Source organism: Theropithecus gelada, chromosome 4 (assembly GCF_003255815.1).
Source record: "Theropithecus gelada isolate Dixy chromosome 4, Tgel_1.0, whole genome shotgun sequence".
In the NCBI taxonomy this organism is placed as follows: Eukaryota; Metazoa; Chordata; class Mammalia; order Primates; family Cercopithecidae; genus Theropithecus; species Theropithecus gelada.
This window is the reverse complement of record NC_037671.1, coordinates 25,952,374-25,977,541: the sequence shown is the minus strand read 5'-3', so window position 1 is coordinate 25,977,541 and position 25,168 is coordinate 25,952,374.

Sequence of the window (25,168 nt, the reverse complement as noted above, 5' to 3'; positions counted from 1 at the left end):
TCTCGATCTCCTGACCTCGTGATCCGCCCATCTCGGCCTCCCAAAGTGCTGGGATTACAAGCTTGAGCCACTGCGCCCGGCCTAGGCAAAGCTTTTAAATCAGCTATTGTAAGTTCACAAAATGAAAGAAAGAAAAAGGAAAGGGAAGGAAGGAAGGAAGGGAGGGAGGGAGGGAGGATTAAAGGTAATCATAAGAAAAACCTCTTACCAAATAAAGGATATCAGTAAAGAGATATACATTTTAAAACAATAAAAATTCTGAAATAAAAAATTCACTTCAGGGTTCAACAGCAGATTTGAACTGGCAGAATATTAAATAATTTATTTTTAATGAAGGTAAATCAACTGGGATTATTCAGTCTGAGGAGCAGAAAAACAAAATAATGAAGAAAAATAAATAGAACCTCAGAGACGCATGTGATACCATCAAGTGTACCAATAAAATTGACCCTTGAACAACATGGGAGTTGGGGCACTGATCCTTCCAACACAGTAAAAAATCTGTGCATAATTTTTAACTCCCACAAAATTTGACTTGTAATAGCTTACTGTTGACTGGAAGCCTTACCAATAAACATAAACAGCCAATTAACACATATTTTGATTGTTATGTATATTATATACTATATTCTTACAATTAAGCTAAAGAAAATGCTATTGAGAATTATAAGGAAGGGAAATATATTTATTGTTCATTATATAGAAGTAGATCATCATAAAGGTCTTCATCCTCATCATCTTTACATTGGATAGGCTGAGGAGAAGAAGGAAGGGAAAATAGAAAATAACTTTTAAAAATAGTAATAAAAACAGTAAGGGAATTACAGTGGTAAGTTAGAAAATATCTATTTAGCAGAAGGAAGGTAGTAATGTATAAAAATATAATTTGCATGACAATAATGCCAGAAAGAATGGAAAGGAAATGATTTTATATTGTTGCAAAGTTGGTCTTGCTGTCTCAGGGGAGGCAAAGGCAGAAGAAAATCCATATATAAGTAGACCTGTGCAGTTCAAACCCATGTTGTTCAAGGGTCAATGGCATGTGCAAAATGGGATTCCCATAAGGAGTGGAGAGAAAGGAGCAGAGAATATTTGATGAAATAAAAACCCAAAACTACAAAATTTGAAAAACATTGCTCTGCACATTCAAAAAGTTAAATAAAATCTAAGCAAGATAATCTCAAAGAAATCTATACCTAGACTCATTATAGCTAAGCTCTTAAAGGCCGAAGAAAAAAGAGAAATATTGGAAGTAGAAAGAAAAAAGACAAAGTGACTCATCAGATATAAAGGAATCTCAATAAGAGTCTTAGAAACCGTGGAGGCCAGAAGGCAATGGGGTGGTATATTCAAAGTCCTAAAAGAAAAACACCATCAGCAACAAATGCTATATCCAGAATAAATAGTCTTCAAAACTGAGGGAGGAATTAAGACATCCCCAGATAAACAAAAACGGAGACAATTTGCCCCTCTCAGACGGCCCTATAAGAAATACTAAAGGGAGTCCAACAGGTTGAAATGAAATGACATTGAAGAGTAACTCAAATCTACACAAAGAAATAAAGAGGACCAGTAAAGGTAGCTACATAGGTAAATATAAAAAGCAACATAAATATATTTTTGTTTATAAAATGTATTTATGTATTTTGTAAAAATGCATAAATGTATTTTTTTCTTTAAAACACAACTGAATAAAATAATGATGAAAATGTATTGATAGGCTTATAATGTATAAAAATTGATTTGTATGACAATAGCATCACGAAGAAATGAAAAATAAATGGTTTTATATTGTTGTAAAGTTTTTGAATTATATTAAAATTAAGTTAATATTAATTTGAACTACATTATTTAAATTAAAATTTTAGTTTTAATCCCCAAAGCAATGAATAGAAAATAACTTTTAAAAAAGTAAAAGAAACAATAAGGAAATTACAATGGTAGGCTAGAAAATACCTATTTAACATAAAGGAAGGCAGCAAAGGAGGAATAGAAAAGCAAAAGATATAAGAAACTAGTGAAAAAATGACAGCTTCAAATCAGTAATTGCATTAAATACATATAGATCAAACACTACAATTAAAAGTTAGAAATAATATGGCATCCACAAAACATACTTTAGATTCAAACACACAAGTAAGTTGGCTGAAAGTAAAAAGAAGAAAAAAGATATGTCATATAAAATGTACCAAAAAGATAACTCAAGTGATTCTACTAATATCAGAAAAAATAGAATTTAAGAAAAAGTTGCTACTAGTGACAAATAGATGTCTAACATAATACAAATGTGAATCCATCAGAAAGACAATTTTTTATATATATATATATATTCATCTAACAATAGAGCTGCAAAATATATAAAGCAAAAACTTTATGGATGAAGAATTGAAATGCAAAACATGCAAGTCAATGACAATAATTTGAGTTATTGAAATACTTGGAGATTTTAATACCCAGCTTTCAATCATGAATAGAACAAACAGGCACAAGATGAACAAGAAAATAAAAGACCTAAACAAAACTGTAAACCAACTAGGTCTAACAGGTATGTATAGAACACTCCACCCAACACTACAATACACATTCTTCTAAGTGCACATGGAGTATTTTCTAAGATGTCCCACATGTTTGGCCATAAAACAAGGCTTAATAAATGTAAAAGCTTTGACATCACACAAAGTGTGTTCTCTAACCACAATGAAATAAAATTACAAATAAATAGAAGAAAATAAACTGGAGGAATATTTGGTGATTTCAAATATTTGTGGAAATTAACACATTCCGAAAAAATCAAGGAACTAAGAAGATATCACAAGACATTAGAAAATATTTGAAACAGCCGGGTGCGGTGGCTCATGCCTGTAACCCCAGCACTTTGGGAGGCAGAGGCGGGCGGATCACGAAGTCAGGAGATCGAGACCATCCTGGCTAACACAGTGAAACCCCATCTCTACTAAAAATACAAAAAAAAAAAAATTAGCCGGGCGTGATGGCGGGTGCCTGTAATCCCAGGTACTCGGGAGGCTGAGGTGGGAGAATTGCTTGAACCCAGGTGGTGGAGGTTGCAGTGAGCCGAGATCACGCCACTGCACTCCAGCCTGGGTGACAGAGCGAGACTCCATCTCAAAAAAAAAAAAAAAGAAAAAAAGAAAGAAAGAAAAAGAAAACATTTGAAACAAATGAAAGTGAAAACATGACGTATCAAACAACTCTATAAGTTTGCATTGCTGCCATAGCAAATTGCCCAGAAAACTTTGACAAGAAAGAAAAAGAATAAAAACCATTCAGATTGAAAAAAAAAATAAGTAAAACTATCTTAATTTGCAGATGGCATGATATTGTATGTAGAAATCCTAAGGGATTTACTAAAACAAACTGTTGAACTAATAAATGAATTCAGCAAATGTTCAGGATATGAGTACATACAAAAATTAATTGCATTTCTACAGATAACAATGAACAATCCAAAAATAAAATTTTAAAAATAATTGTGTTTACAAGAGCACAACAATAGTGAAATAGTTAAGAAATAAAATTTACTAAAGAAGTGTAAGGCTTATATAATGACAGCCAGTAAATGTCATTAAAATAATTTTAATAAAAGAAAGAAATGGAAACACATTGCATGCTCATAGACTGGCAGAGTTATTATTTCTAAAATGACGGACTCCTCAAACTTATCTACAGGTTCAATGCAATCTCTACCAAAATCCCAGCTGGGCTTTTCAAAAAAATAAAATAAACTGACAAACTGATGCTAAAATGTACATGGAAAGACAAGAAACCCCAAAATAGCTAAACTATCCTTTTTTTAAAAAAAGTTGGAAGATTCACACTTCTTGATTTCAAAACTTACTACATAGCTACAGTAATCAATACAATGTAGTACTGACATATGGTTAGATATACAGAACAATGGAATAAAATTGAAAGGTCAGAAATAATTCATTTGTTACAAGAATGACAGAAGAATCCAAGGGAGAAAGAATAGTCTTCTGAACAAATGATGCTGAAATACCTGGATATCCACATGTAAAAACACAGAAATTGGGGCTGGCTCACACCTGTACCCCCAGCACTTTGGGAGGCTGAGCCTAGTGGATTGCTTGAGTCCAGGAGTTTGAGACCAGCCTGGGTAACATGAGGAAACTCTGTCTATACAGAAAAATACAAAAATTAGCCAGGCATGGTGGCACACACCTGTAGTCCCAGCTACTCGGGAGGCTGAGGTAGGAAAATCACCTAACTTCAGGAAGTAGAGTCTGCAGTGAGCTATGGTTGTGCCACTGCACACCAGCCTGGGTGACAAAATGAGACCCTGTCTCAAAAAAAAAAAGAAAAAGAAATTGGACTCATGCTCCACATTGTATATATAAATTAACTCAAATTGGATCATATACCAAAATTAAAGACATAAAAATATGCAATTCTTAGAAGAAAATATAGGAATACATTATTGAATAGGCATTGCTAGACTTAAATAGGCCATCTAAAGCACATGCTACAAAAGAAAGAGTTAGATAAATTAAAGTTTATCCAGATTAAAAACTTTTACACAACAAAGGACACCATTAAGAAAGCAAGAATGGGAGGAAATATTTAAAAATCACGTATCTTATAAGAAACTTATATCCAGTGTGTGTGTGTGTGTGTGTGTGTGTGTATAAAAGCTCTTACAACACAATAAAAATAACCTAATTAATAAAAGAGCAAAGAATTTGAATAGACATGATCCAAGTATGTATGTACAAATATACACATATAGTCAATAAACACATGAAAAGATACACAACAGTTACATTCATTAGAAAAATACACATCAAGACCACACGAGATAATCTCTTCAAACTCACTAAGAAGACTAAAGTTAAAAAAAGACAGATAAAAATATTAAATAAGTGTTGGCAAGGATATGGAGAAATTGGAACGCTTGTGCATTGCTAGTGGGATTGTAAAACCGTGTAGCTCCTTGGAAAACTGGTTGTTCCTGAAAATATTAAATATTATGATGCTACGTGAGCCAGCAGCTCCACTCCAGGTTATTTATAAAAGAGCATTGAATACATACATCCACACAGAAAACCTGTACATGAATGTCCATAGCAGCATTATTCATAATAGCCAAAAAAGGAGAAACAGCTAAATTTCCATCAACTGAAGAACAGGAAAACAAAATGTGTTATACTCTTCAATGAAATGATGTTATTCAGCCATAAAAAGGAATGAAGGAAGTAAACCAGGGATGGACCTTGAAAATATTATGCCAAGTGAAAAAGCCAGACACAAAAGTACCACATATTTTATGATGTCATGTGTACAATATGCCCAAAACAGGCAGGCAAATACATAGAGGAAGAAAGTAGATTAGTGTTTGCCAGACTGGGGGAAGGAGGAAGTGGGCAGTGACTGTTAACAGGCACAGGATTCCGTGTTGGGGTGATGAAAATGTTTAACGTTAGACAGTGGCTATTGTAAAACTGAATGTACTGTGGAGCATGGAATTGTATGCTTTAACAGTGTGAATTTTATGGGTATGTGAATTACATCTCAATCGAGCTATTTTAAAAAACTCAATTGGAGATCACTTTTTTTAAAAGAACATTATACTCAATTATGACTGTTTATGTCATCGTTGTGTGTATTGGATGTCTTCTTTCTTGCTCTTCTAGAAATCCCCTCTCCATTTCTACCATTCCGTGCTCCAGGAGGCTGAATTATAGGGACTGCATCAGTGACTCCCTTGCCTTCTGTTTAGTTCATCAATGGTAGGCTCTGGCAGGAGATGGCAGAAAAGAAAGAGAATGAGGCCAAGGGGTTATTATCCTCATTCCTTCCTGCAGGGTCTCTGTGATTGCCCTGTCTCTTTCCCAAATGCCACAGCCAGGCCAAAGGCTGTATCTCCAGGCACACTTTCCCAGTCCTGATAACTGTTTCCTCCTTTTGCCCTTCAGGTTTATGGCTAAGAAAGTTTTCTAATCCTAGCTTCAGGAAACTGAATGTACCTTAGTGATGACAATAAAACTGCATATACATTTTAAGTAGTGCTTTTGTTGAATTACCCAATTTCACCTGTCTCTTGCCAGTCCTTTATAAATATACTGTTTGATTTTAATTTTGTCATCTGTTTATATGCTTTCATTTTGATTTCTTCACTTTTTACATTTTTTCTATTTTGCTTTTGGATCTCTTTCAGTTTTTTTTTTTTTCAGCAGAGACGTGCTCTTTTTAGTTCTACTTGAGATTAGCACTTAAAGATTTCCCACCATTCTTAAAGAATTACATCGAAGTACCAAAACCTGTAACAAAATAATTATATATCCCCTTTTCTTTCAGATAAGGGATTTGGCCTTTTTCTTATCTCTCTCTTTCTCTGTTTTAGCTAATTTAATCTGAGATTCTTCATTTAAAATAGGTGGTTAATATTTAAAACACTATGATATCAAAATATTTCATTTGCCCATTTATATTGAGTGTCATGGTTATTTATTATTGTTCCTTCTTTAAACTCTTTGTTGCATCATGTCGCAACTCTGTTACATCATGATGATGTAGCAGCAGCATCTGAATGCATCGCATAGCTAGGTCCTTTACATCAGGGCTTGTTTAGGCGCCTTCAGGTCAAAGAGAATGGGGACATACATAATTTATCTTAGATCAAAAAACAAATTTGGATTTTGATTTTCTTAATGAGCATAGTTAGCAGTGCAAAAAGAAGGAAATGAGAGGAAAGTGCTATGCAAGGAAACCTTTTGGATATGAGACTTATTACGGGGTAACCAGATTTGGTAGATAATTGGGGTAAGTCCAGCAACTTAAATAGAACCTTTAGACCAGGCTCAGTGGCTCATACCTGTAATCCCAGCACTGTGAGAGGCTGAGAAGGGAGGATCATTTGAGCCCAGGAGTTCAAGACCAGCCTGGGCAACATAGTGAGACCCTGTCTCTACAAAAAATATAACAATAGGCCAGGCGCAGTGGCTGGAGCCTGTAATCCCAGCACTTTGGGAGGCCGAGACGGGCGGATCACTAGGTCAGGAGATCGAGACCATCCTGGCTAACATGGTGAAACCCCGTCTCTACTAAAAAATACAAAAAACTAGCCAGGTGAGGTGGCGGGCACCTGTAGTCCCAGCTACTCGGGAGGCTGAGGCAGGAGAATGGTGTAAACCCAGGAGGCGGAGCTTGCAGTGAGCTGAGATCGCACCACTGCACTCCAGCCTGGGCGACAGAGCCAGACTCCGTCTCAAAAAAAAAAAAAAAAAAAAACCCCAATAATAAACAACCTTTAGTTACTGTGTCATGTGATGTTTTTAAGGGCAAGGGGCCATTTTATCCTACATCATGATTCAATGACTTCACTATTATATATTTTTATTTAATCATTTCCTTATAACTTCATTTCATGCACATCATTGGCTATGAACATTTTGGTTTACTCTTTATAAACATGGCATTTAATTGGGAACACATACAGGACTCAATCAAAGCCTGCTGTCTCTGGAGAAGTATAAATATATCTATATTTTGAGATCCAACATTATTCTCTACAGCAAAATTTTCATGAAGCTATCTTTTTAACTTAAAATTTTAAGTGATGTGGTCTTTTATGTTTCTTGTAGAGCTATTTTTTATCATTTATGGTATTTCTTGAGATATTCCTTCTGAATTGCTGGTTGAATTCTGCATTATTATTTCTTTTCTATGCAGTTGTCTTATCTCCTCAAACTCATTTAAGCTTTTCTGAGAGCACAGATCTTTTCATTTATATTTCATATACATCCCATACCTAACAGTTTAATGCTGGAAACACAGAGCTGTTCAATAAATATTTCTTAATTTGATTTATTACAGCTCTTATTAATTCGGTCTGCTAAGTCTGGTAGTGCATTCCCTTCCGTTTGGTATAAAGCAGACAGCACTTGATATACTTTGAAATGCAGTCCAGAGTTAATAATCTCTGAGAAACCTGATATGCTTTTACACTGCCCAGATCTCTTGTTAGAAAACTCCAGAGACTTTAAGCATTGACTTTTCTTAATCTGTTACCTCATTTGGTGTACATTCATATCTACAGCAACATCATAAGGTGAACAAGGGCTCCACAAATCTTTGGATTTGTTTTAAATTGGCATTTAATATATATATTTTTTCTTTCTAAAAGCATTTGGGGAGAGTTCAGCTGCCAGGTCCCTTGAGCAAAATGGTTTTCTTGACACTGCTTCTGTGTTGTCTCACAACCATATATCTGGCCCTGCAACTTGAAAACAGGAAAAGGAGGGGGAGGGAGAGAAACCTTCTGTTCACTCCCAGTGGCAATCCATTGGGACTCTAAGTGCTTGAATATTTTTAATTCACTAGGAGGCTTCAAGCTATTATGGAGGAAAAAAATATGCAGAAATTATAAAATATTAAGGCAATTCCATATAAATCATAATAACGTTCTAAATGGCAGAAGCTTATATCACATTCCTTTTGGTAAAGGCTTAATTGTATAAATAGCTCTGTCAAATCATTTCAACTGATCTTGCCCCCAATCTAAGGCTGCATCTACACAATTCATGTAAAAATCACTGAAGGATATTATCATCATGATATGTGTAAATATCCAGATGTTTGGCAGCAAGTAAAACAAACATCCAGGTGATTGGCTGAATTTTTGTTTTAATATTTTTTCCAAGTCCTAACAAAGATACTAGGAATGCAAGCATGTTAGTGACAAGGTAGTTTCATATTGAGTAATCTTATATTAACTACAGCATTATATTTGTTACAAAAAGAAGTTAAGCTATTTCCCCAAATATTTTTGCTACAGGTCTCTTTCTGCCCCAGCATGGAGGCTGTACTAGAAAGACAGTCTGATATAAAGAAGGGTGAAGAGGTGTTTCTTCAATAATTGCTGCACATGTACTTGTGCTGAGGTGACATCCTATAGATGCTACGTTGATAAATGCTATAGGAAGGCACCTGGACACCCAGAGATAAGACGAGTGAATGGATATGAATTCCAAATGGTAGCAATCCCTGAGGTCATTGTGCTGGAAGTCCTTTTAAATGATTGAATGATTAATGGATATGGCAATCCTAGGAACCACAAAAAGTTAATTTAAAAGACATTTTTTGTTTAGAAAGACTTCTTCACTTTTATGAGCATTACATTTTCTATTACTTTTTATGTGTAGTATAGCCTGCTGACTTTTACAATAATTGCAAGTATTAATTGATGACATTGATAGGACAGTCATAAAATCTAGTGACAACAGTCATTCCTGACTCTGGATGTTATTCATACCACGAGATTTCTCTGGCTTGTCACTATTCTTTCTCCACCTCAAACTGTTATTTTCCACTGACCTTTACCCAGTCTGACCCATTGTTTCACAGTTGTCACTAAAAAGGTCCTCATTTAGTTTGATTATTTAGAGAATTGTGGCAGGTAGCTGTGAAATAACAAAAGAATGGATACCATTGATCACAGTAAATTTTTTTCTCTCTGTTTTTCAGCCACAGGATAAAAACAGGATGCTTCGCTCTCAGGGACCAGTGACTGGCATAACTTATCAAAGCTGCCTTTTCCCTTTCCTCTGACTTTCCCCTTTGTTTCCTTGAGGGATGTAGAAATGACATCAAACTGTTCAAAATAGTGCTGCTCTATTATAGATGACCAAAGAGTTATTTGCTTTATTTTGAAGAAAAAATAATAGCTCTAACCTTTTGTTTTGTACAGAAAACAGATAAACAGGATATATATATATGTTTTTTATCATCTCCAGGTTTTATCTCACTTTTCCTGCTCTTTTGAAACAAAAGAAGTCAATTTTAAAAAGCAAATCACAAATAAAGTTTAAAAAGAGAACTGCATTACACTTTTCTCGAGAAATGTTCCAATGACATCTTACACACTGTAACCACAGATCTCATCATCCTAATAAGTGATCGTGGATGCAAATCATAACTATTTTAAGGATATAGGAAAAGAAAATGGGAAAACCTCATGCTTATAAATCAAGTGACTGTCTTTCAAAGATAAACATTCATATTTAACTGTAAGTTCAATTTGCACCATGTCAAGTCTTTACTTTGCCCCTTTTTAGACTCTCTTTCAGCTTCTTTAGGCAGTTGGGTCTAGATCTAGTTATATCTAGATAATTTATTTGTATTTTAGCAGAAAATTTGTATTTTAGTAGCTGTGTAATAACTGCCCGATTTGAAGCCTGCCTAAGCCACATCACCAAAATGGGACAATGTGCTGTATCAGAAGAGGCATTTAGTCATTTCCTGGACAAACTGTTAATCCTACTTTAGGAGTCTCATCCTAAGTAATTCTCAAACATTTCCCTACTTCCTCTGATTCCATGCATATGGGTTTAAGTGTGGTATCTTTCTCTAGAGCAATGTTCTCCAATAGAAATTTTTACAATGATGCAATTTTAAAATATTCACACTGTTCAGTATGGTAGTCTCTAACCTGTTATGACTATTGGGCACTTGAACCATGGCTAATGCACTTAAGAAATGGAATATTTAATTCTACGTAAGTTAATTAATTTAAATTTGAATTTGTATAGCTTCAAGTGGGTAGTGACTGTCATAGTGGATAGTAGAGGTTCAGAATACCTTAAGATGAACTTTCTGGTTTTGGATTTCTTCATGTATATTAAAATAACCAGCAACATTTCTGATCCTTTATTTTCTTAAATGCGAAACATGAAAATCTCTCTTCAAATTGTGATGATGGCCAGGCACGGTGGCTCAAGCCTGTAGTCCCAGCACTTTGGGAGGCCGAGGTGGGCGGATCATGAGGTCAGGAGATCGAGACCATCTGGCTAACACGGTGAAACCCTGTATTTACTAAAAAACACAAAAAAATTACCCAGGCATGGTGGCGGGCGCCTGCAGTCCCAGCTACTCAGCTACTTGGGAGGCTGAGGCTGGAGAATGGCTTGAACTCGGGAGGCGGAGCTTGCAGTGAGCCGAGATCGCACCGCTGCACTTCAGCCTGGGCGACAGAGTGAGTCTGCATCTCAAAAGAAAAAAAAAAAAAAGTGTGATGACAAGAGTATTTAATAGTTTTTGATAATGACATGAAAAATCTAATTTGGGGCATTTTGACCCAAAGTTTCAAAGGCTATCTGCAGAGATATTATACTCCAATTATTTTAGTTTTCAAAAGTATAAACCATGTGCAGTGTTATAATAAGATATTGGCAAACATGATAATGTTTCAAAGAGTTATATTTATGAGTTCTCAAACACCAGTCAATAAACGCACTTATTTCTATGTCAACAAGTTTCCATAGGGAGTAAAATCCCTTAATGTTACTTACATAAGAAGATGCTTGATAAAAAGTTTCAGGTGAGCATGTTCTCACTCATAGGTGGGAACTGAACAATGAAATCACTTGGACTTGGGAAGGGGAACATCACACACCGGGGCCTATTATGGGGAGGGGAGAGCGGGGAGGGATTGCATTGGGAGTTATAACTGATGTAAATGACGAGTTGATGGGTGCAGCACACCAACATAGCACAAGTATATATATGTAACAAATTTGCACATTATGCACATGTACCCTAGAACTTAAAGTATAATAAAAATATATATATATATAAAGAAAAAGAAAGTTTCAGGTGAGGCACATTTTAAAGGCAGTGCTAGCTCAAGACTGAAAAAATTTGTTTTTGAATACTGACATGAATGACTTGGATGTTCTGAAACTCCTCATGCACACGGAGGGGATAAACGAATTTGGAGCTGATGATTGAGTATTTTTGAGAACATTTTCTTAGGAGAGAGGTATTTTAAATTTCTTCCAACCCAAAGTGGACAAAAGAAAATATCTGCCCTTTATCTCTTATTTAGGAGTAAAGGGCTTTAAGGAAACCACCAGCGTGTCCCCTGTATCCTCTGATCCTCTGCAGTGTCTCCCAGCCAAAGGAATGTATGGAGGACTGGTAACTGAGTCCTACTAGAGATATACAAAGGGTTGGTAGAGAGAAAGCAGAGGCTTGTGAAGTAACTATACTCTCAGAGACTGCTGAAGTGAAGGTCATATGTTTCTCTCCATACGAATCCAAGGGTCCAAGAGGACCACCAGGCTGAGAGGGATGCTAAGAGTGCTAGGAGTGTCATTGGATTCCTAGGACATTTACATCTTCAAGGGTACTAGACTTGAACACATCTCAGATGGGTGGAAGCGAGGTAAGGAGGGAACACACAGAAGTCTCCCAAGATTTCACAAATCTCACGGACCAAGTGAGTTTAAACACCTGCCAACCCCAGTGGTGAGCAGTGACACCAGTTCAGGGGAAGCTTTGTTAAGGTAATGGCTTTCCTGCCATCTACTTCCCTGCGTCCCAACCCAAGGGGGTCAAAATTGCAGACACCAGTTGGAGGAGAGAAAACTCTGGGGCTGGGGCAAGAAGGAAGTCACCCACAAGTTTTTCTCTGGTGGCAGTCTTCCCCATCTGCGGAGGCCTGAGCTGGGGACAGCAGAAATACCGTCATACCAGATGGAGTTTGCAGTTCTCATTGTTATAACGGATGCGATATTTTATTCCTGCAGTGTTATTTTGTGGCTGAAAGCATCCAGTAGGGTTTTAGGACCTCTGCAAATGTTCATGTAAGAAAAATCTAAGATCTAGGCTCTTGAATAAAATTAAAAGGTAACAAGTAACAAAACCAAAATAGCCTCAGGGTTATACTCCAAACGTTATGTCAGTTCAATGTCGTTTTGACTATATTATGGCTGAGAAGCACAAAAAAGAAAGGCAATTGAGACTATGTAAATAAAACAACATTGCCTTTCCTCACTTCTATGAGTAATAGATTGTCAGTTTGATTAGCCTAAAATATTTTCATCATATCTATTAAAAATTGACATCTAAAAGTTACAACAAATCCTAAGGTGAAGTATTTACCATGACAACACTTAAATAGTTTTTTGACCCAATGCATTTTTGGGAAAATTATAGGAAGTTAAAGGTGTTTTTCTCTTTGTCCATACCAACAAAACATTTAAAACATGGATTTCAGAATTTAAACATGGGGACTGATTTTTCTATCTTAAACCTAATACCTAATACCGTTTGGGAATACTTTAAAAACTCAATAATATCTGTTCGGCGAATACATTAATAACATTAAAGATTCAAATGAGTTACTACTGCATGTATATTTCCCTATTCTTATTCATTAATCCAATAGCATATATTAACATTTATAGTATCCTATGTGAAAAACTGTGTTTTAAAGCTAAGTTTTAATGTGTTATGCTAAACATATCCTGGTATCTCCCCAATGGAAAATGAGAAAAATACCCATATATATTGGATTGTCTGCCTCAGACAGGAAGTATACCTCTGACAAATGCAAATTGGGTCCTGAACCTTGGGTAAAGGATGCAGATCTCTTTAAATGTAAATCATTTGCTCCGATTTAATGGGCTTTATTTAGTAGCTGGTTGAAGAATCACCAAGCTTGAATGGGCCTTAAAACTTATTTAGTCCAACTTATACATTGTAAAGATTATTGAACTTAATACATTTTTATTAAATTGAACTAAATTGAATAAGAGAACAGACTGAGAGTTTAAATGGCTTTTCTAAGCTCACAGTACTCACAGACAGACCAGGGGCTAAAACGCAGGCCTTGTAGCTTTGTATCCTGGAAGACTTTGTTTCCTTAGCAACAATTGTCTTTCAAACTTGTGTCTAATATATAGATCTGTCAACTTTTGTATCCAGTTAAAAGATATACTCAGACCACTGTCCACTGGAATTAATTCTACAGCAATAGTCTACTAAAATTGTTGAAAATGTGGAACTGAACAACGATAGTTATAGTAGATATTATAGTTAAATATTCCCTTCCAAATTCTTGAAAAGGCAATATTTAAAATATCCTGTGAAACAAACTGCTATACTGAGCTGCTGTGTTTAACCTTCAGCTTTTCATTTTTGTTCTTTACTCATGAGCTGAGTAAGAGTTGACAGCTGCCAGTCATATAAGAGTCATTTAAGTTACTGCAGGTAATGAAGTATATACATATATAGGCCATTAGCTGTCTTGATTAGCTGCTGATGAAATGTTTTGACGAGTAACTTCCTTCAGAAGGACGGGGTTAGTTAGAAACTAATGTGTTGATGAAATAGTTTCTTAAGAACCTAGTTAGCCTTAAAGAAAGCCAGAATCCATGTTTTTTTTTTTTCCTTCTTAAAATGTTCACCTCATCTCACAAATACAGTGGGAATATGAGTAGTCTTCTGATTTCTTTTCTTCTGATTCTGTCCTCTCTTTTTTCTTATTATTGAAACATTTTTCCTAATTTTAGAGCATTTTAATTTTAAGCCAAATAACAAATAAAAGGTCTATTTCTCTTACTCCTAAATTTTGCTGAGTCCCAGTTATTTCCTATTATCATATTCCCTGACTGAACTACTGAGGGCAGCTCCAGAGGAAGAAGCGTAAGATTCCAGAACACTTCATTTCAACATCATTTCAACAGTGAAGATAGATTTCTTTTTGCTTTTGTGGATGCCATTGCTGTGATAAATTTTTTGGAAACATCTATAGACTCTCTCTGCCATGGGCAGGGATTTCATCTCTTCGCAATTCCCAATCAAACATATGTTTGGCTCTCAGATTATAGAAAAAAGTAGTAAGAGTAACTTTACACTGAAAGTCTAGATTGAAGCCATTCATTGTTTTGGGAGGTATCTTTCTGATCATAAGTTCATAAATTCATCTGTATCCAAGAGCTGAAGATCACTGGAACACAATACCATCATGTACTTCTTATTTAATCACTGACACTAGTTTCTAGACTTTATCACACATCCTTCAGGTTAAGGAATTGTTTAACTCTCTAAAGATGGACTATATTTTATTAAGAGGACCAATAAGATATCAAACATTTTTATAGCCTAAGTTAAGAGAATTTTTCTGCATAACAATACAGAAAACAATATATTTCAAGTTTTATATGATGATTCCAGTTTCAAGGACCTGGTCTTGTTTTCTGTACTTATAAATAATTCTACAAATCAAAAAAATAAAGTCCTTTGCCATACCCAAAGTGTATTTTTTTTAATTCTGGGAAATTTACCACTGTAGTCAGACTATATTCAAGATAAGTGTTTATTTTCCTTTTAATACTCAACCCTCTCAGCAAATGGCCGGCAAAATTTTCTTCATATTACATGTTAAACAATTAGAAATCTCACAAGATGGAGAAATCTGTATTCTCAGATGTTTCTGTCTGCCCGCGGGGAAAAAATGCTTATATTCCCAGTGCTAATTTAATGGAGATTTTATTTTTTTCCTTTTTTTTTTTTTTTTTTTTTTTGAGATAGAGTCTCTCTCTGTCACCCAGGCTAGAGTGTAATGGCATGATCTTGGTTCACTGCAACCTCCACCTCCCAGGTTCAACTGATTCTCCTGCCTCAGCCTCCCAGGTAGCTGGGATAACAGGCATGCGCAACCAAGTCTGGCTAATTTTTGCATTTTTAGTAGAGATGGGGTTTCACCATGTTGGCCAGGCTGGTCTCAAACCCCTGACCTCAGGTGATCCGCCTGCCTCAGCCTCCCAAAGTGCTAGGATTATAAGCGTGAGCCACACGCCTGACCTCAATATTTTCTGACATACATTTTTTTGATAGTCCTTTTGCCTAGACGTTGAATTGAACATACTTTATTACTTTAAAAATGGATTTTGCTCTTATATTCTCATGCCTTGGTTGCTACAGTGGATTTGAGCACAATAACTGTTTTTTATGCCCATTCACTCTAGTTCTACATTGCATTAGTACCATGTAACTCTCCTCTCTGACTGTCTTTCATCAAGGGCAGCCAGAGAGCTGCCAACTATATCTACACAGATTATACAATTGCATAGACTGTAATGTGAATTCTCTACAATGTAATGCCAATATAATACGAGCTGGAGTGATGGTGTGCCCAACCATTGCAACAACACTGCAAGGAAAACCCCCAAAGTACAATCAGGCTGCTCAGATCCATCTCCTCCAACTCGCCATATTTGAAGAAAAATCCTCTACCTCATTTTCTCTGTTATCCATACAAAAAATTCACTCCTTAACCAATATTATCTCAGAGGGAAATATTCTGGTTTCCAGTAGACACAGATGAATTAATGGTTAACACCCTTCTGTTAGCCAAAAGTAACCTTTAGTTAGTAGAACTTTAAAAGCATGCATAGTGTTGAATCTGAGGTAACACAAGGAACATGTTTGCAATCAGAAGGTCTTTGAAGGCTATCTCCTGACATTCTTAGTGCTCTGGCTTCAGCATTCTCACGCCAATAAAGGAATAAAATCACTCCAGGAGAAATCATTGACTTTACAAGAAATGTGTTGAGTAGTTCTGACAATCATATATACTAGATTTAGAAAAATCTTTCTACTTTATATTTCCCTAAAGTTTTGACCTGCTGTTACATTTGAAAAATATTCAATGATTATAGGTAACATTTTAAATTTTGTACAATAAGCATTTGCTAGGTTCTTAATGTGTGCCATATTACAAGAATTCCTAATGCTAGTAAGATAAAATCCCTGCTCTTGAGGAGCATATGTCTAACTGGAAAGTTGGAAATAACTCAGAAGCTACCACAGAGCCATGGTGTAGAATGGAAGCACAGGGTTTTGCAGCTATTCCAGACACTGAAGGAAATTTTTGCAAAGAGTTAGGGAAGAAAGAATCTCATGGAATGAGGATGAGTTATTACATGACAATAAAAAATGGAAGGGAATATTTCAGACACTCAGAATATTAAGATCAAAGGCAAGGAGATATAAAACATCCCTGAATGAGAGAAACTCACATGGGTTTTGTTTTTGCCAAAACATAAAATATGAGTCAAGAAGGAGCAGGTAATGGAAGCCAAGACAGTTGTGGTGGCCACAAGTCAGTAGGTCGACTGACTTTGAAGTAGAAGAGTTCGAGACCAACTTCACATTTCACACAAGTCACATTCTAAGAGCTGTTGGTATTGGAAAAGGAGAAAAACAAAGTTGGGGAAACCAGTCATCAGTTTATTTTAGCAATTCAAGGGAGAGGTGATGATGAATTGAGGAAGTGGAAGCAGGAGAGAGAGAGGAAAGGAAAGAACATGATGATAATAATTATTAGGGAGATGATTCAACAAGAGTTACTTGAATTTGTGTGCTCAGGGAAAGAGGATCTACGTAAGTTGATTAATGAAACTGAGATGGAAAACTCAAGAGTGGTAACAATGGTAGAGACGGGGACAGATAGGGCCTAGAAACTCAGTTCCGGAAATGTTGACTTTCTGTCATTCTTACTTCAAAGTCTGGAGCTCAGGGGATAAGGAAGGATTAAAAATCTTTTAAAATGGTGGGAAGTCATTTGGGAATGAATAATAATTAAAACCCTGAGATTAGATAAAATCCTAAGGATTCATTTATAGAATAAGAAGATGGGAGACGAACTGGAGGATAATCAGCGTATCTATTCAGAGAGGCTAAAAAGTCAGGAAAATCGGTAAAGAAAAGCGTGAGCCTAACGAAATGTAAGTTCTGAGAAGAAGATGACGTTATAAAAGCACACCCAAGATGCCTGATGGCATATTGTTGATATACTTGAGGGCTTTATTCGGTAAAATAATGAGGTTTTGAGTACTACCCAAAAACCTGGTCATAGGTCCAACCATTGGTTGGAGGGATCTTACTCGTATCTCATTTTAATCTTTTCAACAAGTCAGAAATAGATGTCACTCAGTTTACAGAAGAAAAAAAAAATACTGAAGCTCATGGAAGTAAGGGATTTGCTTGAGGTCTCAAAAATAATAGACTTATGAAACTGAGTTTTGAATTTTGGTCTTTGTAACCAAAATCCAGGTTTTCAACCAATAAAGTGTTTGGCTGACTCTCCTGGTTTATACTAACTTAGCTTCCATCTCATGAAACAATAATCGGTTTGGACGTGTGTAATACTAATCATCTGCTGAGTAATCTCCTAAATTCCTTTGATTAGAGTTTAGAAAATGTCTCTGCTGCCATAAACAATTCTGTGGCTATGTGGCACAGTATCACAAGCCACTTATTTTCTTTGACTTGACCTTGGCTCTCTGCCTTTGTTTAAACAGAGCACAGATGAGAGAAGCACTGTCACCCTTGAGAAAGTTCTGTGTGACATAGAGCAGAAGGTGCTTGGGAAAAGTAAAAAGTAAAAGTGATCTGAATTAAAGCCAAGCTCTGAGAAATGAGAACCATGAATTGCACTTGATGGCCCAAAGACCCAGTCTAAAGTCTCCAAGAATCTTGATTTGGAGATATTTCCTGTGGGAAACAAACAAGGAGTCTGTTGAACCCAGGAGACACATGGATGGACTTTGGGGTGAGGAAAGAGGAAAAGGGAGAGCTAATCATACAAAAGCTAAAAAGAAATTATTTAGACAGATAGTGAGGGTAAGAGAGCCCTCGGAGGAATTTCCTTTTAATAAAAAGCAGGCTCCAAATCATTTCTTTTCTAACAAAAAGCAGCCTGAAAAATCAAGCTGCAAACGTAGATAAGCGAACTGGAAGCTTGCTTTTTTAAATGCCAGCAGCTATACCAACAGAAAAGGGATACCTGGAAACCAGGTATGTTCAACATAGAGGCTCCATCTTCTTTATTCATTGTTGCCACATGCGCAGTAAAGAAGCAGGCAACATGGCGCCGGCCAGGTAGAGAATCCATCTGCATAATAAAATATTAGGGTGGGGTGGCCAGCTTCATCATGTGCTATGTCAATGACACAACTGGTTCAACCAATCCTTTGTGCCCTATGTAAATCAGACACCGCCTCCTCAAGCTCATCTATAAAACCAACCACATCTCGTCTCAAACCAGGGAGATCTACTCAGAACACCGTCCCTCTTTACAAGAGAGCTTTTCTCTTTTGTCTTTTAAAATTTCGCTCTTAAACTTATTCCTTGCGTGTCACATCCTTGAGTTCCTTGGCGTGAGACAATGAACCTTGGGTATTACCCCAGATGAATGACGCCACTTCACTGTGAACCACTGCAAACATAGCCACATATTTTTGAATGTATATGTATTTCTGGACAGAATTATCAATTTCCCTCATTAGCTATTCAAAGTGGCCCAAGATGCAAAAAAAATTTCAGGAATGCCAATATTATCTTTTTATTATGGAAAATTTCAAACACACATGAAAGTAGAGAAAATAGTAGAAGAAACTCCTGTATAGCTAGAACTCAATTTCAAAAAGTATCATCATTTTGCCAATTTTATCTTATTATTTCTCACTACATTTTGATTTTGTATTGCATTATTTAAAGGAAATCCTACAGAGTGTACCAGATTATTTCTACATTTTAGATTACAGTTTTAAACATCTTGGAAACTGTATTCTAAAGATTTATTCCCACCAGTCAGAAAGCAGCTGATTCTGTGTCCTATTTCTGTGCCCTGTAAGACTGTACACAGGCTAACTCTAGTATACAGTAGTCACATACCACTCCCTGGGTATTTGACCCACATATTTGTCATCCTGAATAGCCTAAATAAGTTCTAGAAGTTTACTAGAGCCACTCTTTTGGCCCTGGGTCCCAACCGTTAGTAAACAGAAAAGGAAATACTGGTTATTCAATGCAGAAACAATTGCAGAAGTTTTTTTCTGATGTATTTTCTTAGTGAAACCCATAACAACACAATAAAGCAAGTATTATTTTTGTTATTATTATTTTCATTGTTATTGTTGTTGAAAATTTTTACTTAGAGAGACTGACACTTAGACAGAATAAAAATCTTGGATAAAGTTCCAAAACTTATAAGAGAAAGATATAGACTTCAAAACAGGCTCTGTCTGATTAGAATGTCCTGCTTGTTTCATTATGAGACTGCAAAGATTCCATAAAGACACTCTACATTCTCTTAGACCTAATCCAAACCACTCAAGGTCCTATATTTCTATCCCAGACCCAACTGCTTGCCGGACCAAAAACAATGTTTGAGTCAACCAAATACTCGACATTTGACATTTGTACACAAGTTTGATCAATTGACAGTCATCATATAATCAGTTCTGAAGGCTGCTTTGCAGATGACTGAGTCATCTATTGATATCATCACCTCAGCCTCAACCAAAAGATAGTCTTTTACTCTCTCTCTCCCTCCCTCTTTCCTTCCTACTGTCCTCTCTCCTTGCTCTCTTTCTGTTTCCCTTTCTGGATGCTAAATGGATTTCTCAGTGACCTATGGATAATTATAAGTTTTATTGCAGAGTCTATTCTGAGAAGTTTACTTGCATGCACAAATTAAAACCAACTAAATTAAGGTTTCAAATTAAAACCAACTAAAATAAGGTTTCAGTTTAGTTCTAGACAAAAATAAATTCAGGATAGTATGTCTCTGTTTAGCACGAAGAGAAATGACAGGAATCTGGTAGCACCTCCTATTTCTCTTTGCATAAGCTTGATAACTGGCCCTTTAACTGTTTGTGAACAACAAACTGTTAATGTTGGGAAGTTTATATATTAATTTGCAGAATTTAGTTCAGTTACAAATGAATACTGCAAAGTATTTTTTGACAACTTATTAAAAATTTAAGTCTGCTTCCAAACCCTCAGGCTACTAGATTTTTAAAGCTAAATTTTCTTCTGAAATAGCAATATATGACGCCTGTCAAAAACCCAGAGCAATAATAGCTTTAGGCTGTTTTCCAAAAATAAAATAGCAGTCTCTATCAGTCAGCAAAGTGCTCATGCCTTGTTGTACATGGCCTCCTTAAATGGTTGATAATTCCTACGAAATTCGCCTGCAACTTGGCTAGAAAAGACTGGGTCCTGTGTTCCAATAGAAAGCAAATTATGCCTTGTCCATTCAGGTGACAGAACAAGAGTGAATGGCCTGATTTTGATAAGCCAATGGGTAAGAAAATGACTTATCATGTCCAAATGAGCAATAAAGCCATAACCAAAATATTTCAACATGAAATGTTTCCTTACTTTATTTTCTACTCTTGGCAAAACAAGGATGAGTCCAGAGAGAAACTCAGAGTTCATCAACACCTACTCTGTGCCAGATACTGCACATATTTTCTCACTCTGAAGTAGTGGATTATGTCTAAAAACTAGAAATTTGTTCTCGGCTTCATAACCTGTTTGAGGTGGGAGAAGGGAGAGGAAATTAAAAGAGAAAAAATAAATATGTTCCTTGAAATTGTATTTCCCATTTTAAGAAAAATATACTTTTTAATTCTAGATCTGTGTCTCTCAGTCAGGGATAGCACCAATCACCCAGGCAATGTTTGCAAATGTATGTGTCAGGGAGTAGGTGGGGGAAAGAAGCTATATGTTCTTGGTTTTCCCAATAATTGAGGGTAAGAGTGCTCCTGGTATTTAATGGGTAGGAGAAAGGATGCTGATTTCATTGCAATGTACCAGGCATCCTAGTTCAACCTGTCAACAGTACTTCCACCACCACTCCAGACAGAATCACTGGTCACCACCATTTTCTGAATGTTTATTTTACATAAACATGAAGAAAAGGGCATCTTTAATTTTATTCTCATTAATATTGAGATAACAAATTCACATATCTATGATCTTATGTTAGTGTGGTTTAACCTAGGTGTGTAAAGAAAAATAGAAAAATATTATGGTATTTCTTCCTTTACAAATCAAATAAGGTCAGGAATCTATTAACATTATCACAAGTATTACTAGTACTAGTATATTCTCATTGCTGGGATAGTCTTCTGGAAACAAAATGCTCCCTTTTTGAAAAGATCCTCTTTTTCTTGAAAGACTGTCCCTTCCACAAGATAAGTGTCTTGCTTATACGCAGCATAGCTGCCAAGTCACTGTCTTCATTCCTTATTTTTGTGCCAAAAATAGTGATGATATATAATAATATTTACAAATAGTTCATTTCAGTTCAATTATCTTTAAAATGAGGCATCCACCAACCTCAAAGCAAACAGCATTTCACTGTGCACTTGTGAGCTAGTTCTCCTTCCCCATACTTCAGAGTCACTCTTAAGTTCATACAGGCCTTGAGAAGGAAACTGAATAGTGCTCATGTGAATATAAGGAAAGTGAGACATGTGAGATCAACCTAAAATTGTTGGTTGCTTTCTTAGTCTCTCTTTTCTTTCACATTCTTTCTTGGTTGCATAAACCACCAATTCATCCTTGGTATGCTGCCAATAAGACCAGCCAGTCAAGTAGAAGGTGTTTTGTCTCTTATTTTTCTTTCTTCTTTTTATCCTTACTTTTTTCTCAACCAAATTATATTTGCTCTGTTTAAAATATTTTACATCACTCCATGAAGAGTTCAGGGGCCTGGCTATTCCAGGCCACAGAACATCTTCAGCAACTGACAACCAGTCTTCTAATCTATTTTTCAGTGAGAATTGTCTTTCTTGCTTTCCTTTCAACTTTGCTGTTTACTTGTTTTACTTTATGATTGCTTCCCAAAGTATGTTTATAAAGCAAGTAACAAATGTATGAATTATTTTATTCCTGCATGTTCCTTGGCTTTATTGAATGAATGACAAGATGAAGAAATTGGGTACTGAAGAAAATCCCTCTCCAAACCCTCATAAAACATCTAAAGTATGTGGAATCAAAGGCCATTTGATGATCTTAAACATTCCTGGGGATGGCAAACATTTTATATATGTTTGTCATTTTTAACATAAGATTTTTACATCATTAGATTCAATTTTATTAGCAGGATTTAATGAGGGCTTAGGGAACACTTAGATTATTAAGTTACAGGGTTCTTAAGGAAGGTCCTTAAAGGAGGCAGCACTTCTGAGTAGAGAAAGTGAAAAGAGTAATCTGTAAGATCGTCCAAATTTTATTCATGGTCAAAATGTTTACACTGTCCCTGTGAATTAGAATTTTGAGCAAAAATGTTTAAATGCAATTTATATTTTTATTTAGCTTTGAATAAATTCTGTGTCTTGCTTAACAAAGTTCTGGAAAATAAATATTCTTATATGATGTGAATAATCATCTTATTTATTTTCTGAAACTTGGATTTTTCTTGACAAGTTTACTTAATAAAAAACCCCTTAGTAGTTATTTATAAAACAAATATTGATCTACAATGAATCATGTGTTTTGTTTTATTCTGTTTTCATGACTTACATGACAATTTCAGACACTCATTTTGAAGGGGAAATACTGTGGCCTAATGCCAAGCACATTCATGGTTGCCAGCATGTATCTGGCCTCTGACAGGCAATGAAAGTCTCACAGTGGGTCAGTCATGGAGAAGGCACGTGTTGGGTGCAAGGGCTGGGATCTTGTAGGACCCATGTCCTAGACCTCGATATTCTGGTGTAAATGTACCCTCCCATGTTCCATACAGAGTGATAATAATAATGGTAATAAACATTTTTGGCCATTTGATATTCTGTTTATAAGTGTTTCATGTATATTTACTCATTTAATTGCAACAGTTTCCTCTGGAAAGTATAATTATTATTATCATCACTTGCATTTTACAGACAAAGACTGTCATTTCTTCTTCTGACCAAATTATAGAAGTGAGACGTTCCGTACTTTTGGTAGTTATTTTGTGTGTGGGAGACCTGCTCATTCATTTATTTAAGATTGTTCCGTGCATCACGTGGTATTGTTTCATGTACTAGTTTGCTAGCATTGCTATGACAAGGTACCACAAACTGAGTGGTTGAAAAAACAGAAATGTATTATCTCGTAGTTCTGCAGGCTGAAAGTCTGAAATCCAAGTGTTAGTGGTGCCATGCTCTCTTTAACACCTGTAGGGGAATCCTTCCTTGCCTCTTCTAGTTTCTGTGGTTTGTCTGGGGCCTTTGGCATTCTTTGGTTTGCAGACACGTAATTCCAATCTTTGTCTTCATATCATGTGAAAGTTTCTCTGTGTGTCTTCAAAAGGTTTCCCTCTGCACATCTGTGTCCAAATTTCCCCTTTGTATAAGGGGAATATAATCCAGTCATATGGGATTAGAGTCCCCCCTAATGACCACATCTTAACTCATTTAAATATGCAAAGACTATTTCCAAATAAGATCACATTTTGAGTTACAGGGGGTTAGGACTCAGTATGCCTTTTAACGGGGGATGCAGTTCAGCCTGCAACCCCTGGTTTTGTGGTAAAGGCAGGAGATACATAGATGAAATGGACATGATACCTGTCACCAAGGTTCTCACAGTTGCATTTAGTCATGAAATAAATGGACAATTTCAATATAGAGTGTCAATTACTTTGGTAAAGTGAAATTCTCAAGAGGCTGTAGAAGATTTGCCAAGAAAGCCAAGTTGAAGAACACCTTAGATCAGTCATGAAAAAAAAGATGAATTTGTCAAGTGGGAAAGAACCTGTGAAGAACAAAAGTGAGAATTACAGAATATAATACATCAGGAAGCTTGCAAGAAGTTGAACATGGCTGGAGCTTAAGGAATGGACGTGGATATGGGGGAAAGAACATGACAAGAAATAAAGCTGACTTGATGGGGGTCAAAACTGAAAAAGATCTTGTGTGTCATCAAAAGGATTTTCAATTTGCTCCTAATGACAGTAGGGAATTGTAATGAATTTTTAAGCCAGACACTGACCTATAAAGATTTGCATGGGGTTAGATACAACAGGTAATTAGGAGGTGGAAAGAACAGGACATAATGACCAATAGATGATATGGGGAGGAAAAATAAAACCGTAGAAAAGATGATCATCAGTCTCCAGTTTGGATAACTGATTAGAAGACTAGGTCATTTCTTAATATGCAAAACTTAGCCAAAATATCCACTTAGGGTAGAAAAGATAATGAATTCCATTCAAAACATTTGGAAGAATCTGAGATGCCTCAGAAATCAACAGGTTGGTTTGGGGAAGAAGCAGTTGGATCTGCCAGTCTGGAATGTGGCTCAGAACTAGATATGGAAATCATTCACATGTTGGAGTGGGGAGACCAGGTGTGGTGGCTCATGCCTGTAATCCTAGCACTTTGGGAGGCTGAGGCAGGTGGATCCTTAAGCCCAGGAGTTTGAGAACAGCCCTGGCAATATGGCAAAACCTTGTCTCAACAAAAAATACAAAAATTAGCTGGGTGTGGTGGTACACACCTGTGGTCTAGGCTACTTGGGAGGCTGAGGTGGGAGGATCGTTTGAACCTGGGAGGCCGAGGTTGCA